Source organism: Rhagoletis pomonella, unplaced genomic scaffold (assembly GCF_013731165.1).
Source record: "Rhagoletis pomonella isolate Grant_MI unplaced genomic scaffold, Rhpom_1.0 Rhpom_scaffold_00005, whole genome shotgun sequence".
NCBI lineage: Eukaryota > Metazoa > Arthropoda > Insecta > Diptera > Tephritidae > Rhagoletis > Rhagoletis pomonella.
In genome coordinates this window covers 77,374,591-77,382,369 of record NW_023458559.1, presented here as the reverse complement: position 1 = coordinate 77,382,369, position 7,779 = coordinate 77,374,591, and the positions used below count along the sequence as shown (strand labels likewise).

Here is a 7,779-nt window from a genome sequence, read left to right as displayed (position 1 = left end):
GAAGAGGAAGTGTTGCCTTCTTTGCAATTGGCTCAAAACGCATATCTTACCTTCTTACATACATATTTATTTACTTGAATACCTTTGACTGTTACCTTGGAGTTAAGACCACATATCCCCTTGACTCAATGCATTTTACGTAGGTACGTACACATGTATGTATGTATATATTGATGTTTTCGTGCTGTATTGGCATTGAGGAACGTGTTTGGCATCGACAATATGCGACCTTTCATATTAGCAGCACACTTCCATAGTTCTTATATTAAAGTTAAAATAAATAGACAATTTGCATGGTGTGTATTTGTAGAATGTCTAGTAGCCGTCTTACAAAAATAATTGAATGAATGAATGAATGGTTGAATGACTAATATCTGCATACATGCATATATGGATTCGAATGCATAAATTCGTATAAGAACCGAATGAACAAATATATGTACCTACATATATAGATACGTAAGTAAGTAATGAGCAATGGATATAAGCAAATTCATAAATGAATGCGCCAATGTATGAAATATTTACTGGTCAAAATTCTCCAATTGCTACCAATGCATTATTCGCTCATAATCATTCTGGGAGATATTTGTGTGTGCCTATATACATATGTATGTATGTATATATGTGCTGGTAGAAAATAAAACCTTTTGGCATATTTGCAAACTTGTTTGTCACTACTGACGGCGCTTACTTTCGTAATCACTGCTTTATTTAGCTGGATTTTATTTTTTGGTGTTTTTTCAACCTGCTGCGTGTTTCATTCTGCTTAATTAAAAGTCAGTGTTTTTTTGTTTTGTCCTTGAAAGCGTTAATATCTATTTTTTTGTTTTTGTTTGAAGTGTGACCTCGTACGTTTAAGATGTTTTAAATGAAAATTGGATTTATTTTATTAATTGAAATAACATAGCAGCTTTTTGGTGGTTTTTAATCACGAATTTAAGACACATACCCTAGTGGTCAGCAGATTAAGGCCCTTATTATGAGTTGCTTTCGATTTTCGATCTTCGCTGGTTATGATTTTGCATTTGTTTTCTTACATTTTGGCGGCTAGACACAAATTTTAAACAATTTTTATTAATTTCATGCAGTTCGAACATCGTGAATACTAAACACAAGCTCGAAAGGCTGGTTTTACTTGTGAAAGAAAATCCCAATACTCAGTTGGCACGATCTCTGAGAACAAATCATAGAGCTGTGGATAGTTTCAAAATATTTTAAATAAATTTGGCTCACAAACGCCTCTTTAGACAGTCGGAAGTTTTTACTAAATCTGTAGACAAATTTCTTAAATATATTTTATGTCAAAATATATTGTAAAGACTACACTTAAACTCTCTTAAACATTTACTACTCCAGGTCAGTTCACTAAACTCTCATCCTCTGACGAATCGTTGAACCCCAGTACTTCGTTGTACTAATTTTTACCACGTTTTTATAAACTTGTTTTCTTTGTTTATTTCATTTTAATTTGCACAAATTTACGTAAATATGTATAAGCACACTATTTAGTTTGCTCGATTTGTAAACAAAGCGGTGAAAAATATACTATTGTGAACAACATAAACGAGCGAAGTTCACAATAGCGCTATTCTTCATCGAATGAGCGCCATAATACCAAATGAAAATTCGTTCGATCAGCACTTTCGACCACAGTCGAAGATCGAATGTAACTCATAATAGGGGCCTAAGTTAAGTAAAAATTTTACTAGTTTTTGTTATTTTTCTTTTGTGCATTTAATGTTTATAATTTTTTTATAAAAGTCTAGCACATTACATAACCAACACCACATAATTCCACATTTAACCCTCTCGTGTATTTGGCCGCCTACAGACGGGCATTACTTAAATGCTTTTAAAATATAAATGTAAAATTTTAGCCACAATTTGAAGAAGAAGTCCATTCAACTGTGTCATTTACTTCATTTTTTGTATAAATACTACATGGTAACGTTCTAACTCTTCACATTTGAAAGATTAAATACAAAATAGGCTGCAATTAGTGCGAAAAAATTATTTTGCGAAGTATGTGGTTTTTTTCACTAATTAAGACTATGTATAGTTGGAATATTCTATTAAAAAATTCTCGTAAGTAGTCTGAGGTATGCAGGAGTGAAAGAAATATTTACATTTTGATTGTTTGCCTGTGCTACCGGTTGTGCGCCGTCCGCGAAAACCGTCTGTAGACAGGCATATGCAGTGTGGTACAAACAATTTTTTTCAGTTTTTTTTAAATTTCCACTTTTGGATGAACGAATTAATTTTATCTCTTTATTGTCATAAGAAAAATAATTCTGATTTTATTGATCACTTTGTGCTCACACTAAGCTTTTATTTACAGCTGACTGCATAGGTGGCGGGGCAAAAGTTTACAGCTGCCTGAATAGGACCGCCCACAGGCGTGGTACCAGTTTTAGGACTGTAGGTTTATTTTCGGGGTCGAAGAAAAAAATTAATGTGCATTTAAGTATTATGGGCTAAATTTAGTTCAAAAATTAAAATCTTCTATGCAGCAGAGAGTTAAAACTTCGTACAAAATATATAAAAATTCAACAAATTTTACACCCAAAACTCTTACACTTTTTATTCCGATTTTTTAGAAAAATTAGGGTGCATTAAATTTTAGTAGGTTCAACTGAAAATTTTAGGACTCTAAAGAATCGCGTGGATTTTTTATAATTTTTTTGGCTGCCGGTGTTGTGCATTTTCCTCCATTTATATGGAAGAAAATTACTATTTTTTAAATGAAATCCACGATTTTTTTTAATGCAAAACTTTATAATTACAATTTTTGCCATTTAATGCCTAGTGGAAGTCAATCCACCATTAGACTTTCATAAAGAATTATTAAAAATTAAATAAATAAACAACCAAAACCCAAAACTTCTCGACATTTATTAAAAATTAAATAAATAAACAACCAAAACCCAAAACTTCTCGACATTTTGTGTTTCTATTCTCATTCAATTCTCTATTCTACCGCACGTAGGGAAGTTGTTGGAAAGTATGTTTTCTACAAAAATTATAATATTACAAAAAGTAGTTCGCAGATCTCGTAATATCATGCGATGTAATATTTTAGAATATAAAATATCTACGAAATATGTACAACTTTTATTTTTGCTTTTGGTTGAAATTTTTTGGAAAATGTTTAAATGCATGTATTAGATATACACACATACATACATACATATCGATGGTAATCTGCAATAACGACTCAACTCCAAATTTCATGTGTTTGAGTCTAAGCCTTACTAAATATTTATAAAGCAGTCATAAATAAAATGACCGCAGATAATCCACAATAATGACGTTCCAAGACATATTGCTAAATTATGAAACGCAAAAACGTTAATTTGCTTTATTGAACAGAAAAGGAATTGATGGGATCAAAAAGAAAGGCCATTCTTAGCCATACTGACAACAAATTTGTCAATGCGATCAACAAAAATTATTTCATCTTCAAAGAAGTAGTAAGGAAAAATATTGATATTAAATTTGGGGTAAAGCGGTTAATCCTTTTAAGCACAATATTATTCGATTTTCTGCCTTGCTTTGCATTGAGTAAGTAACTGCTTATACCAAGCAGTATAAAATCATCATAATAATCAGATTTTTTCAAGTATACATATGTATGTATGTAAATCTATTATTTGCTAACAATACTCATACAATAGTTAAGCACGTAATCGTGTATTTGAAGCGTATGGAGGAATTCGACCACTTACCATGCAAAGCAAAAGTTTAACTATTGTTCCGGTTTTAGTTTAACCTGTCATTTGTCTTGCCAAAAGAATAAATAAAGTTCAACTCGTAAAGGTCATGAAAAGTGTGAGTATTCGTACATTGCTCCTTGGTTAAAAAGACCTACAAATCAAAATAAAAATATGGTTAATCATGTCTTTGACATACTTCAAGGCACATTGGGCATACAAATTCATATGATGCCGTGTCTAAATAACAATAAACTGCATAAGCCGTCAATAACTGCCATATGCGAAGATACATATGTACATACTTGCATATCGTTTCGAAAAAAAAGGAGTTAGGGCGTTTCTATATTAAGGTAACAATATGTACCCAACAGGGCCAGAAACGCTACATTAGTTCTATTGGAGCGCTCCATATTCAGCAGTAAACACTCGCTTCCTAATTTCATACTTCATTGTATGGGCGCGTTCAGAAATGTATCAAGCCAAAGCATCAGTCTCTTTCATTTCTAAAGTATAATTGATGGAAATGTCAAATATGCGCAACCACGGTTAAAAACCGAATTGGAACTTAGTTGCTCAAATAAAAGATTTCCATCAATTATAGTTTAGAAACAAAAAGACTCTGATGCTTTGGCTTGATTTCTGAACGCACCCTATTTTAACATTGTGTGTCATTAGAAAGAAGCGCTCCCTTGCTGCTCCCAAATGAGCCCTTGGTGAGCGCTTCAACTACAGCATATAAAAAGCGATGCATGCAAATTTAAGTTTTTATATTATATATTTTCTTTTAATAAAAGATTGGCGTTTTTGTAAACCATTTGATGCTTTTATTAAGTGTACTTATAAAAATGTTTTTTTTTCTTTTCTATGTGGTATACATACGAAAATACATACACACATACATGTTTGTACATAAATTAACTTTTTTGCAAAAGAAAATATTTTATGTTACTACTCAAAATGATATTTATGTATTTCTGAGCATTGTTAGAAATATAAAAATGTATTTCTTACTTTGCTTTTGTACAGCACCGTACTAGCTCCTTTGGGCAGCAGTTAACTTTCAGTCCCGTTGGGTATGAACTATATGTATGTATGTATGTATATATGTATGTATGTATGTATATATGTATGTATGTATGTATATAGTATACATGCTTACCTATCGTACATGTTTTTAACAATTGCTTTAATTCAAAAGGAATTTTTAATATTATGTGCTAGTAATGTTCACAGATCATATTTTAACTTCGTTGCAAGAGTTGAAGCAGTTTTTGTAATTTTTTACAAAAAAACACAGTGAAGACTCCCTTCCCCAAATTATTAAAATGCACTCATACATTCGAAGACATGAATGGATGAAGGTGATACATATGTCACAATTTCGAAATTTCGCTGTTTTATGCAAAGAGGAAGATGCCATAAGCATATAAAGATTTCTTAGCCGTAAATGATGAAAATTTTAGAAAATAACTACTTCATGCGATACTCAAATTAATTTTAGGACATATCACCTTCATCCATTTATGTCTTCATTTAAAGTTAATGTACTTTTAAAGAACGTCATATGGAGCCCATTAATTACGTGTACTGTCTTTATTACGAACAGAATAATTGACAGGTGAGGGCGGATGTGCTTTCGCTGGTCGATACTCTGGCGCAAAGATCATTAAACTTTTGCCAAATAAGTTTGAATTGTAATAATTATAGTTTTTGTTTTGCGTGTACTCCTTATTTGTCAATAGTCAATATTTTATGTATTATTGTTTTTACTTTAACGGTTTTATTGTCGTCCCACTTAAGGCGAGCTAATGGGGTTAGCCTTGATATTGAACCTTTATAGTTTTAATGTGCATACATATGTACATATGTATGTAAATGTGCGGTGTCAGGTATAAAAATGGTAACTCCTTTTTGATTTCTTGTTTAAATTAAATTTATGCTCAGATGTACATACATACATACATAGTATGTAGGTAATACATAGCTCTGACAACAAGTTGCCATAGCAACCTACGGCCTGCTTATTTAGTAATAACAATAGTTATTTCGTAGTTTTTGGTATGTACATATGTATTGTGGCGAATACTGCGGCAACACAAAGCGAACAACGAGAAATAGGCAGAATGTTCGAAGAATGACGTAGAATGTTCCACAAAGAGAAACGTCAAGTTGGATGAACACTGCGAACAGCGAGAGAAAGAGAATGAGCGATAAACTTCAGAATGTTCTAGAGTTGCCATAAGTGCCAGCGCAGGTATATAAGGGCGCCGCCACCACGAGGTGAGTTAGTTACGGAGTTACAAGTCAGCAAGCTACAAGTAAAGTGAGCGGAGAATCGAGTTGCGAATAAGCAAGCTATAAGTTTAATTGTGTTAACAAGTAGTAAAGCGTTGTTATTGCTTTAACAAGTATTGTAAAGTGTTTTTACTGTATTAGCAAGTATTGTAAATTGTTTGTTGTACAATAAAGTTAATTGTACTACAATTCGGTCATCGTTAGCATTTATTTAACAATCCAGCGATACGAGCCCGAGTATATTTGGGTACTCCCTCAAGGTTTCGAGGATAATCGTAACAGTATTATGTACATACCTCATCACTTTATTTCTAAAAAGTGAAGCTATAATATTTAAATATAAAACACATCGCAAATTCATATATAGGGTGTCCTAGACCACTCGTCTATCTCCTTTAAAAATTTATTATTGAAAACTGTTTATTATTGAAAACACACAAAAATATTAATCACCAAATCGGGGATGTCTCTTGTCTTTTGGTACTATTATGGACTTTCGGTTTCACCACGATGTGGCTTAAACTGACCGGTAGTCCATCATTTTTTGTTTATTTAGCTGTAGGTTGCTATTGAAATAGGGATAATGGCACTTTAAAATTTATTTGGCTTACCTCTTTTATATGGAATGACCCAGAGCAACAATGGTGGCTTTGCTTTTACCTGACGGAGAACGACCACTATGAGGAAAAAACCTTATCTATCATATGAACAATTTTAGAGGTTACCTCTAGCTGCGATATTAATAAAATAGTAATTTGACATTTGGTCGAGCTCTTCTATTAGTGCGTCTTGGTTGTCGTAACACAAATGGAGGGACCTTCAATTTTACGGTGCCTTCGATCGGCAAAACTTCTTCATGGCAGAAATACTGGCCATTTCCAGCCGGGGAGCGACCGCTATTAAAAAAAATCCTTTTTTTTGATGTTTGGCCCAGCGACCAATCCCTAGTCTTACCAAGTGGTAGTGTGCACCCTCTAACTACTATGTAGATAACGGCGTTCAACATAATAGCAGCAAAATTTGAAATGATACTGCTGGCAACTTATGTTTATTTTATTGTTAATAATTTTCATTTAAAATATGGGCCGATCTATGTATATCAGATACCACATAAATAAAAGTTTCAAAGCTTATACAAGTTTCAAAAAAATTAATCAAACTTAAAAAAGTTGTCATCAAAATTTCAAACTTTTTAATCTGAAACTTTAGAAAATTTTAAGTTATGCAGTTTTTTAGCCCATTCAATTACCGTTGCTTTTATAGAATTTTTTTTTTGTGTAGGGTGTTGCGCATTTTCTTCCATATAAAAGTAAGTTTTGTTCATGCTTTCGGTTTTTGTTATCAAAAATCTTAAGTTTGGATTTTGAAAATGTTTGGCCAGATTCGCGTTTGGCCTAGAAAAGTTATTTTTAGCTCGTTTAAGATATTAACCCCAACTACCATCATCACCTCCAACTTCTAAGATCTCTTCGATCTAAATTATTCCCACCAACTTTAGAAAGAGTATTAATTCCTTAACCAAGCGCTTATTTTTTTTTTTTATATAATCACCCAATAAAAAGTATTTCCCAACAATCGTGACAGCTTAGCAACTGCGCAGCCTTATCACGATTAGACAGATTTTTGTATTTCATTTTGACATTTCAAACATTTGATCGCAAAAATCATTGTTTAGCGGGTGCGGTGCAATTTTTCTTGAATTATTTATAACAAATAAAACAACGTGAACATTATACACACACAACGCTTTGTTTAAACACTTTTTCGG

General features: G+C 32.4%; 2 protein-coding genes across 3 annotated transcripts in view; one reads left to right on the top strand and one right to left on the bottom strand.

Annotated features, from left to right (window-relative positions):
* LOC118739626 (centrosomal protein of 135 kDa) overlaps positions 1–7,779 on the bottom strand; it is an 86,730-nt gene that overhangs the window by 11,918 nt on the left and 67,033 nt on the right. The window lies entirely within an intron of this gene.
* LOC118739636 (testis-specific gene 10 protein-like) overlaps positions 6,281–7,779 on the top strand; it is a 5,541-nt gene continuing 4,042 nt past the window's right edge. The window contains exon 1 of the mRNA XM_036471075.1: positions 6,281–6,299. The gene's annotated coding sequence lies outside the window, so the exon portion shown is untranslated. The remainder of the gene's footprint in view (positions 6,300–7,779) is intronic.